This window comes from Panthera uncia, assembly GCF_023721935.1.
Source record: "Panthera uncia isolate 11264 chromosome B2 unlocalized genomic scaffold, Puncia_PCG_1.0 HiC_scaffold_24, whole genome shotgun sequence".
Classification (NCBI taxonomy): Eukaryota; Metazoa; Chordata; class Mammalia; order Carnivora; family Felidae; genus Panthera; species Panthera uncia.
The window spans coordinates 64,139,642-64,151,725 of NW_026057580.1; positions in this window are offsets into that span (position 1 = coordinate 64,139,642).

Below are 12,084 nucleotides of genomic sequence, written 5' to 3' on the forward strand. Positions count from 1 at the left end.
GGTTTTGGTCTTTTCTAACCTAAATTTCTAGTCCAAGATTGATAGGTGCAGGTGGGAGGACTGTTGTTGATGTTATAATTAGTGGTGTTAAAAGAGTTAATCATTTTGTATTTTCAAAATGTCCTTTTATGTTGTTTAGTGATGGAAATATAATTAGTGATGTGAAGTTAATTGCATGTAGAAGTACAGATTGAGTAGTGCTATAATGGCTATTAATGTTGGTATAATAAGATCATTTTTTTTGGTCATTTCCTGGATAATTATCCATTTGGGCAGGAATCCTTAGAGAGGAGGAAGGCCTATTGATAGTATGGTAGTGAAGATTAATATAGTGATTAAGGGTATTTGTTTCATATATATGAGAGTGATAGTGTTGTGGTGGATGAATTACACATAATATATATGTGGTGAGTGTCATTGTGATGTCATTGTAAGGTATTATTCATCTCGTGGGAAATTGATGAATAGGATATGATTTTTTCACAGTTGGGTTTGGTTAAGCCCACCTCATCTTCCAGTTACAATTGATGTAATAGCTATGATTAGAATTAAGTTTGGATTAATGGATGGTGAGATTTGGCATAAGACTGACATTGGTGCAGGGTTTTGTTGTATTAATAAAATTAACATGAGGATAATGGAATTCCTTGTGTTACTTCAAAGTAAAAAAAAAATTTTTTAGTGTTTATATATTTTTGAGAGAGAGAGTGAGCGAGCAAGGGAGGGGCAGTGAGGGAGACACAGAATCTGAAGCAGGCTCCAGGCTCTGAGCTGTTAGCATAGGGCCCAATGCAGGGCTCGAACTCACAAACGGTGAGACCAAGACCTGAGTCTAAGTCGGACGCTTAACCAACTGAGCCACCCAGGCACCCCTCTTGTGTTACTTCGGGTACTCAGAAGTGGAAAGGGGGAAGTCCAAGTTTTACAATGAGAGCTATTGTTACAATGGCAGATGGATGCTGTGGGATTAAAGATTTTTGTAATTGTTCATTGTCCATAGTATATTAAGTTAATAATGGCCATTATAAGCAGTATTGATGTGGTTGCTTGTGTTAGAAAATATTTAGTAGATACTGCCATGTCTCGGGGGTTAATCGTTTAATTCTTAAAAGTAGTTTGATTCCTATAATTCCAGAAATAAGGTCTAAACATCTATTATTTACATTTACTCTGTCAAGGAAATTCTTTGTCAGACATATTTTTGGGATTGTGATGTCCTACCTGGTGTAATTATAGGCAAGGATATGTATTACATACAAAGGGCTAATGTAATGATAGAAAGTTTTTTCACAAGAGATGTATCAGTTAGTTGTTTTGGAATTGTGAGTAAAATGCCCAGATTCATGGGAAGGTAATGGTTAGTAGGAGGGTTTTGATAATAAAAATAACTATATGTAGTTCTGGCATGTAGGGGCTGTTAAATGTTTCTAGGAATATGATTGTTGTGAAAATGTTTATTGGGATGATTTTGGCCTATCATCCAAAATCCTATTTTTTCAGCTAGGAAAAATAGGGCAAAAGGGCCTTCTGCATATGCAGTGCTGAAGCTAGTGACTAGTTCTGATTCTGAGGCTCTGTTGGTTTCTGGTAGGGTTGAAATGAATCATATCATGGCTAGTAGTCATGATAGAAAAATTAATCATAAGAATTCTTGATTAGTGATTAATGTTGGTAGTATAAACAATCCATTTATTAACAGTACTGATAGTAAGATAATTACTAGAGTTACTTTATGTGAAATTCTCTGGGCTACTGCTCCTACAGCTCCAGTTAAAGCATATTTGTTTTTTGTTTTTTTTTTAATTTTTTTTTTTAACGTTTATTTATTTTTGAGACAGAGAGAGACAGAGCATGAACGGGGGCGGGGCAGAGAGAGAGGAAGACACAGAATCGGAAGCAGGCTCCAGGCTCTGAGCCATCAGCCCAGAGCCTGACATGGGGCTCGAACTCACGGACCGCGAGATCGTGACCTGAACTGAAGTCGGACGCTTAACCGACTGAGCCACCCAGGCGCCCCCAGTTAAAGCATATTTGAATTTGAGGCCCATCCAAGTCAGAGGATGGAATATATAACTGAGTTTGACATAGCTAGCATGAATAGGTTCTCCTAGGTTTATATTGACTAGTGGATATGGTATAGGCAGGGGAATTTATATTGTTGTTGCTATGGTGAGGGCTAAGATTGGTTCACTAATGGATATGGATATTGATGATGTTAGCATTTCATTGGTTCTTTAATGAATAGTTTTATAGCATCAACAATGGGTTGTAATAAACCATGAGGGCCAATAATTTTTGGTCCTTTGCAAAGTTGTATATATTCTAGCACTTTTCAGTTGATTAGTTGAGGAATGCTATGGCAAGTGGGGTGGGGATAACCAATGAGATAATATTAATTCTAAACATGTTGTTAGGAAGAGGAATTGAACCTCTGACTATAAGGGTTTAAGTTTTACACAATTACTGGGCTCTGACACCCTACGAAAACCTGTTCTTGGGCAGGGAATATGTAAATTAACTAAATTAAGATTATACAATCTATTAGTTTGAGGGTACTTCAAACTAATGAAGTAGGCTTCAGTTTTCTTGTCCTTCCATATTGGGAGAAATTTATAATAGAAAGGAACTAACCTGGACTACTTCTGGTCTGAACTCAGATCATGTAGGATTTTAATCATTGAATAAATGAACCATTTATAGTGGCTGCACCTTTTGGATGTCCTGATATAACTGATAAACTCTATTGTTGATATGAAACCTAGAATAGGATTGCACTGTTATCCAAGGGTAACTTGTTCCGTCAATCGATATCTTGCATCGATAAGTGATGTAATATTTTGATTAGTGAGTCTAGATTTTGATCACTCAAAGGTTATTTTGTTCTTTAAGGTCACTCCAACCAAAATTGCTAGTCCACTTAAAGTCTTGTTATCCCTTATCGCCTGATACAGTTCTATAGATCCCTTAACTTATTTTTACTTTTTAAAATTCTTTTTTCTTTTTACTGATCTGTTTGTGTCAATTTCACTGTACTTTCTTCCAGGTCACTGACTCTTTTGTCTGCTTCATCTAGTCTGCTATTGAATCCCTGTAGTGTATTTTTCAGTTGTTGTATTCTTTAGCTTTATAACTTCTGTTTGGTACTTTCTTATACTTTCTATCTCTTTGTTGAACTTCTCTTCATGTTCATCCATTCTTTTCTCAAGACTGGTGAGCATCTTTGTGACTGTTACTTTGAACTCTTCATCAGGTAAATTACTTATCTCTGTTTCAGTAAGGTTTTATTCTGGAATTTTAGCTTGTTCTTTTCTTTGGAACGTATTTCTTTGTTTCCTCATTTTGCTTACTCTATGCTTCTTATTTTTTTTAATATTTATTTATTTATTTTGAGAGAGAGCACGAGCAGGAGAGGGCCAGAGAGAGAGAGAGACAGAGACAGAGGATCCCAAGCAGGTTCCACACTGTCAGCGCAGAGCCCCATGTGGTACTAGATCTCAGGAACCATGAGATCATGACCTGAACTGAGTGAGATCAAGAGTCAGACATGTAACAGACTGAGCCACACAAGCACCCCTCTGTGTTTGTTTCTATATATCAAGTCAAAGAGCTATCTCTCCCAGTCTTGAAGGAGTAGTCACAGGAAGACTGGAGATGTGTTTCAGTCTGCTGTCTGTGTAGTACCCTGGGGATGGTAGCCTACCAAGGACTGTCTCGCCAATTGTTTTAGCCCCATGGGGTACAGAAACACAAGTTCCCCTGGCCACAAGAGCCAGGTGTTCAAGGGGCATTTTCTGTAGGGATTGCACGTGCCTGTTGGGTTTTAGTGAGTGGGGTTACAGGAGAGTGCTGAGCTGGGATATGTCTGCCTGCTGAATTTAGTGAGGTAGGCTGTGAGGGAGCATGGTATCTCTTTTTATTTCTTCTTTGACCCATGATTCTTCAGTAGCATGTTGTTTAATCTTCACATATTTGTGAGTTTTCTAGTTCTCTTATAATCGATTTCTACTTTCATATCATTGTGATTGGAAAAGATGCTTGATAGGATTTCAATCTTCTTACATTTAAGACTTCTGCCCTAACATGACCTGTTTTTGAGAATGTTTCGTGTTTTCTTGAGAAGAATGTGTATTCTAGTGCTTTTGAATGGAATATTCTGTACACGTCAACTCCATTTGGTCTAATGTGGCATTTAGGGCAGTGTTTCTTTAATTTCTGTCTGAATGATGGATACATTGATGAAAGTGGGGTATTAAAGTCTATGAGTGCTGATGCATAGGGGCACTTGTGCCCCAATGTTTATAGCAGCGCTTTCGACAATAGTCAAATTATGGAAAGAGCCTAAATGTCCGTCAACTGATGAATGGATAAAGAAGTTGTGGTTTATATACACAATGGAGTACTACATGGCAATGAGAAAGAATGAAATATGGCCTTTTGTAGCAATGTGGATGGAACTGGAGAGTGTTATGCTAAGTGAAATAAGTCATACAGAGAAACATAGATACCATATGTTTTCACTCTTATGTGGATTCTGAGAAATTTAACAGAAGACCATGGGGAAGGGAAGGGAGAAAAAGTTACAGAGAGGGAAGGAGGCAAACCATAAGAGACTCCTAAAAACTGAAAATAAACTGAGGGTTGATGGGGGGGAGAGGGGGGGAGTGGGTGATGGGCGTTGAGGAGGGCACCTGTTGGGATGAGCACTGGGTGTTGTGTGGAAACCAATTTGCCAATAAATTTCATATTAAAAAAAATAAAGTCTTCTATGATTAATGTTTATTTCTGCCTTTAGGTCTGCTAATCTTTGCTTTATATATTTAGGCACTCTTATGTTTGGGTACATAAATATTGAATATTATATCCTCTTATTATATTGACACCTTTATCATTACCTAATTACCTTCTTTGTCTCATTACAGTTTTTGTCTTCAAGTCTATTTTGTCTGATATAAGTATAGCTACCCCAAATTTCTTTTGGTTTCATTTGCATGGAATATCTTTTCTCATTCTTTTACTTCCAGTCTGTGTGTGTCCTTCTCTCTGAAGTGAATCTCTTGTAGGCAGCAGATAGGTGGGGTTTTTAAAAACTTTTTATTTGAGTGTTACATGTAACATGTAACGATGTTACATTAGTTTCAGGTGTACAAAATAGTGATTCGACTTTTTTATATATTATGCTATGCTCATCACGAGTGCAGACTACCATCTGTCACCATACAATACTATTACAGTATCATTGATTATATTACCTATGTTGTGCCTTTTTATTCTCATGACTTATGATTCCATAAGTAGAAGCCTGTATCTCCATCTTCCCTTCATTCTGCCCATCCTCCTACCTACCTTTCCTCTGACAACCATCAATTCGTTTTCTATATAAGTCTGATTCCGATTTTTTGTTTGTTTAGTAGATTATACATGAAGTGACATTATACAGTATTTGCCTTTGCCATTCTGACATTTCACTTAGTATAATATCTTCCAGGTTCATCATATTGTCTAAAATGAAAATACCTCATCCTTTCTTATGACTGTGTAATATTCCATTGTATGTATATACCACATCTTCCCTATCCCTTCATCTATTGATGGACACTTAATGTTTCTTTCATATCTTGGTTACTGTAAATAATGCTATAATAAACATAGGGTTGCATATATCTTTTCTGATTGATGTTTTCATTTTCTTTGGGTAAATAACCCAGTAGGGGAATTATTGAATCATAGGATATTTCTATTTTTAATTTTTTGAAGAAATCTCATACTGTTTTCCACAATGAGTGGAAATTAATTTCCACCAACAGTGTATTAGAGTTCCTTTTTCTTCACATCCTCACTAACACTTGTTATTTCTTGTCTTTTGGATTTAGACATTCTGATAGGTGTAACGTGATATCTCATCGTGGTTTTGATTTGCATTTCCCTGATGATGAGTGATGTTGAACATCTCTTCATGTGTCTGTTGGCCATCTGTATGTCTTCTTTGGAAAAATATCCAGGTCCTCTGCCCATTTTTTAATCAGATTATTTGGGGGTTGTGTTGAGTTGTAGAAATTCTTTATGTATTTTTGATATTAACCTCTTATCTGATATATCATTTGTAATTGTCTTCTTCCATTCAGTAGGTTGCCTTTTTGCTTTGTTGATGGTTTCCTTCACTGTGCAAGAACTTATTTTGACATAGTCCCTTTATTTTTTGGTTTTGTTTCCCATGCCAAAGGAGACATCTAGAAAATGTTGCTAAGGCCAATGTCAGTGACATTACTTCCTGTATTCTTCTAAAGGATTTTTATGACTTCAGGTCTCACATTTAGGTCTGTAAACCATTTTGAGTTTATTTTTGTGTATGGTGTGAGAAAGTGGTCCAGTTTCATTCTTTTATATGTAGCTGTCCAGTTTTCCCCAGGACCATTTATTGAAAAGACTATCTTTTCCCCATTGTATATTTTTTCCTCCTTTCTCATAGATTACTTGGCTATATAAGCATAGATTTATTGCTGGGCTGTCTATTCTGTTCTATGGGTTTATGTGTATCTGTTTTTGTGCCAGTGCTATTCTGTTTTGATTACTGTATCTTTGTAGTATGTCTTGAAATCTGGGATTGTGATGCCTCCAGCTGATCTTCTTGCTCAAGATTGCTTTGGCTATTCAGGGTCTTTTGTGCTCGTATACAAACTTTTGCATTATTTATTTTAATTCTGTGAAGAATGCCATTAGTATTTTGACAGGGATTGTATTGAATCTGTAGTTTCTTTGGGGAGTATGGACATTTTAACAATATTCTTCCAATACATGAGCATGGAGGATCTTTCCATTTGTGTCATCTTTAATTTCTTTTATCAGTGTTTTATAGTTTTCAGAGTATAGGTCTTTCACCTCCTTGATTAAGTTTATTTCTAGGTTTTTATTCTTTTTAGTGCAATTGTAAATGGAATTGTTTTCTTAATTTCTTTTTCTGCTTTTGCACTATTGGTATATAGGAATACTACTGATTTCTGGGTATTAGTTTTGTATCCTACAACTTCACTGAATTCATTTATTCAAATAGTTTTTTGGTGGAGTCTTTTTTTTTTCTATGTATAGTATCATGTCATCTGCAAATAGCGACAGTTTAATTTATTCCTTAACCATTTGGATGCCTTTTTTTGGTCTTATTTCTGTGGCTAGGACTGCCAGTACTATATTTTGAATAAAAGTTTGAAAGTGGATATCCTTGTTTTGTTCCTGATCTTAGAGAGAAAGTTCTAAGTTTTTCACTACTGAGTATATTAACTGTGGGGCTTTTTTATGTATGACCCTTATTATGTTGAAGTGTGTTACCTCTAAACCCACTTGTGAGAGTTTTTATGATGAATAGATGTTGAATTTTGTCACATGATTTTTCTGTATCTATTGAAACGGTCATATGATTTTTATCCTTCATTTTATTTATGTGGTATAACATGTTGATTGATTTGCAAATATTGAACCATCTTTGCATCCCTAGAATAAATCCCATTTGTGGTAAATGATTCTTTTAATGTATTTTTGAATACAGTTTGCTAATATTTTGAGTATTTTTTTGCACCTGTGTTCATCAGGATATTGGCCTATAATTGTGTGTGTGTGTGTGTGTGTGTGTGTGTGGTATCTTTGTCTTGTTTTGGTATCAGGGTAAAGCTGGCCTCATAGAATGTATTCGGAAGCTTTTCTTCCACTTCTGTTTTTTGGAATAGTGTGAGGAGAACAGTTATTAACTCAGCTTTAAATGTTTGGCAGAATTCACCTTTGAATCCCTGTGGTCCTGGACTTTTATTTTTTGGTAGTGTTTTAATTAACGATTCAGTTCTGTTGCTAGTGACCAGTCTCTTCCAATTATCTATTTCTTCTTGAATCAGTTTTGGAAGATTGTATATTTCTAGGAATTTATCCATTTCGTCTAAGTTGTCCAATTTGTTGCCATATAATTTTTCATGATATTCTCTTACGATCCTTTGTATTTCCATGGTGTCCATTGTTAATTCTTTTTCATTTCTGATTTCATTGTTTTGGGTCCTTTCTCTTTTTTTCTTCATGATTCTGGCTAAGTGTTTATTAATTTTATCTTTTCAAAGGACCAGCTCTTTCATTTTTTCTATTGTGTTTTTTAATCTTTACTTTGTTTACTTCTGCTCTGATTTATAATTTCCTTCTTCTACTCACCTTGGGCTGTATTTGTTCTTTTTCTAGTTCCTTTAGGTATAAGGTTAGATTCTTGATAATCTTTTTTTGTTGTTAATATTTTGTTTTTAAGTAATCTCTACACTCAACATAGGGTGCAAACTCACAACCTCAAGATCAAGAGCCACTTGCTGTACTGAATGAGGCAGCCAGGTGCCCCAAGGTTAGATTCTTTATTTGAGCTTTTACTTGTTTCTTGAGGTAGGTCTATATCATTATGTATTTGCCTCTTAGAACTGCTTTCATTATGCCCCAAAGATTTTGGACCATGGTGTTTTCATTTTCATTTCCTCTATGTATTTTTAAATTTCTTATTTGATTTCTTCACTGACCCATTGTCTGTTTAGTATCATGTTATTTAGCCTACACATGTTTGTGTTTTTTTTCAGTTTTTTTTCTTGTGATTGATTTCTAGTTTCTTACCCTTGTGGTTAGAAAAGATGTGCAGTATGATTTCAGTCTTAAATTCTTAAGAATGAATTCTTAAATTTATTGAGACTTGTTTTGTGGCCTAATCTATTCTGGAAAATGTTCCATGTGCACTTTAAAAGAAGGTGTATTCCATTGTTTTTGGATGGAATGTTCTGTATGTATCTGTTAGGTCCATCTGGTCTAATGTGTCATTCAAAGATACTGTTTTCTTATTGATTTTTCTGCCTGGCTGATCTATCTACTGATGTAAGTAGGGTACCCCCTACCATTACTGTATTATCACAAATTTCTTTATGTCCATTAATATTTGCTTTATGTATTAGATGCTCCAGTGTTGGGTACATAGAGTATTACAATTGTTATATCCTCTTGTTGGATTGATCCCTTTATCCTCATATAATGCCCTTTTGTTGTCTCTTGTTAGAGTCTTGTTTTAAAGTTTGTTTTGTCTGGTGTAAGTATTTCTACTCCAGCTTTTTTTCCCCCCACTTCCATTTGTGTGGTAAATGTTTTTTTTTGTTTGATTTTTGTTTTTTGGTTTTTTTTTTTTTATCCCTTCACTTTCAGTCTATTTGTGTATTTAGGTCTGAGGTGAGTCTCTTATAGGCAGAATATAAATGGTTGGGGGTTTTGTTGTTGTTGTTTTGTTTTGTTTTACTCATTTCACCACCCTGTGTCTTTTAATTGGAGCATGTAGGCTATTTACATTTAAAGTAATTATTGATAGGTATGTACTTACTGCCATTTTGTTAATTGTTTTCTAGTTGTTTTTGTTGGTTCTACTCTGTTCTTTTCTTCTTCTCTTGCTCCCTTTCTTTGCAATTTCTTTTAATTTTTTTAAGCTTTATTTATTTATTTTTGAGAGACAGAGAGAGTGAGTGGGGGAGGGGCAGAGAGAGAGGGAGAGAGAGAGAATCCCAAGCAGGCTCCACGCTGCCAGCACGGAGCCCGATGTGGGGCTCGAACTCACACACCATGAGATCATGACTTGAGCTGAATGAAACCAAGAGTCGGACTCTTAACCAACGGAGCCACCCAGGCGCCCCTCTCTTTCTTGTAATTGATAAGTTTCTGTAGTGTTATATTTGGCTTTCTTTCTCTTTAATTTTTGTGTATTCTTTGATAGGTTTTGGGTTTTTGATTACCATGAAGTTCATATATAACATATTAACTATATAGGAGTCTGTATTAAGTTGATTATCACTTAAGTTCAAACAAATGTTAAAAAAATGTTTTACTCCCTCCATGTTTTATGTATATTTGTCCTATTTTATATCATTTTATTCATAATTTTCTTACATCTAATTATGGCCACTTCTTTTTCACTTAAAGTCCCTTTAACATTTCCTATAAGGCTGGTTTAGTGGTATAAACTCCTTTAACTTTTGTGTGTCTGGGGAAACTCTGTAGCTTTCCTTCAGTTGTCCATGATAACCTTGCTGGGTAGAGTATTCTTGGTTGTAGGTTTTTTCCTTTCAGTACTTTGAATATATCATGCTACTTCCTTGTGGCCTGCAAAGTTTCTGCTGAAAAATCAGCTAATAATTTTATAGGGTTTCTCTTGTATATAATTTTTTGCTTCTCTCTTGCTGCTTTTAAAATTCTCTCTTAACAAAATATTAAAGATTAAAGATAATGTGTTATGGTGTGGACTTCCTTGGCTTTATCTTGTTCAGAACTTTCTATGCTTCTTGAACCTGAATGTCTATTTTTTTTTCTCATAGGTTAGGAAGCTTTTCAGCTATTATTTCTTCAAATAAGTTTTCTGCCCCTTTTTTCTCTCTTCTCCTTCTGGGACTCCTATAGTGTCAAAGTTTATTTCCTTGATGTTGTCCAAAAGATCCTTTTACCTCTCCTCATTTTTTAATTCCAAGATTTTATTTAAACTCAAGTTAGTTAACTTATAGTGTTATATTGGTTTTAGGAGTAGAATTTAGTGAATCATCACTTACATATAATACCCAGTGCTCATCACAAGTGCCCTCCTTAATGCCTTTCACCCATTTAGCCCGTCCCCCCATCCATCTTCCCTCCAGCAACACTGTTTGTTCTCTACAGTTAAGAGTCTCTTATGGTTTTCCTCCCTGTTTTTATCTTATTTTTCCTTCCCTTCTCCTATGTTCATCTATTTTGTTTCTTAAATCCACATATGAATGAAATGGTATGTCTTTAACTAATTTCACTTGGCATAATATAGTCTAGTTCCATCCAGATTGTTGCAAATGGCAAGATTTCGTTCTTTTTGATGGCTAAGTAATATTGCATTGTATAAATATACCACTTTTTCTTTATCCATTCATCAGTTGATGGACATTTGGGTTCTGTCCATAATTTGGCTATTGTTGATAGTGCTGCTATAAACATTGGGGTGCATGTGCCCCTTTGAATCAGTATTTGTGCATTCTTTGGGTAAATACCTAGTAGTGCAATTGCTGGGTTATAATATAGTTCTATCTTTAACTTTCTGAGAAACCTCCACACTATTTTCCAGAGTGTCTGCACCAGTTTGCATCCCCAGGAGCATTGTAAGAGGGTTCCTCTCTCTCCACATCTTCACCAACATCTATTGTTTCCCGAGTGGTTAATTTTAGCCATTCTGACAGGTGTGAGGTGGTATCTCATTATGAATTTGATTTGTATTTGTATTATGAGTGATATTGAATATTTTTTCTTGCATCTGTTCATGTCTTCTTGCCCATTTCTTGACTGTATTATTTTTTCTTGCATCTTGTTGAATATTTTTTCTTGCATCTGTTCATGTCTTCTGCCCATTTCTTGACTGTATTATTTTTTGGGTGTTGAGTTTGATAAGTTCTTTATAGATTTTGGTTACTAGTCCTTTATCCAACATATCATTTGAAAATATCTTCTCCTATTCCATCAGTTGCCTCTTAGTTTTGTTGAATGTTTCCCTTGTTGTGCAGAAGCTTTTTATCTTGATAACATCCCAATAGTTCATTTTTGTTTTTGTTTCCCTTGCTTCTGGAGATATGTCTATAAAGAAGTTGCTATGGCTGAGGTCAAAGAGGTTGCCGCCTGTGTTCTCTTCTAGGATTTTTATGGCTTCCTATCTCACATTTAGGTCTTTCATCCATTTTTTAATTTATTTTTGTGTATGGTGTAAGAAAGTGGTCCAGTTTCATTCTTCTGCATGTTTGTGTTCAGTTTTCCCAGTACCATTTGCTGAAGAGACTATCTTTTTTCCATTGGATATTCTTTCCTGTTTTGTTGAATAGGAGTTGACTACACAGTTATAGGTCCATTTCTGGGTCCTCTATTCTGTTACATTGATCTATGTGTATGTTTTTGTGCTGGTACCATACTGTCTTGATGAGTACAGTTTTGCAATACAGCTTAAACTCCAGAATTGTGATGCCTTCAGCTTTGTTTTGCTTTTTCAACATTACTTTGGCTATTCAGGGTCTTTTGTGGTTCCATTCAAATTTTAGAATT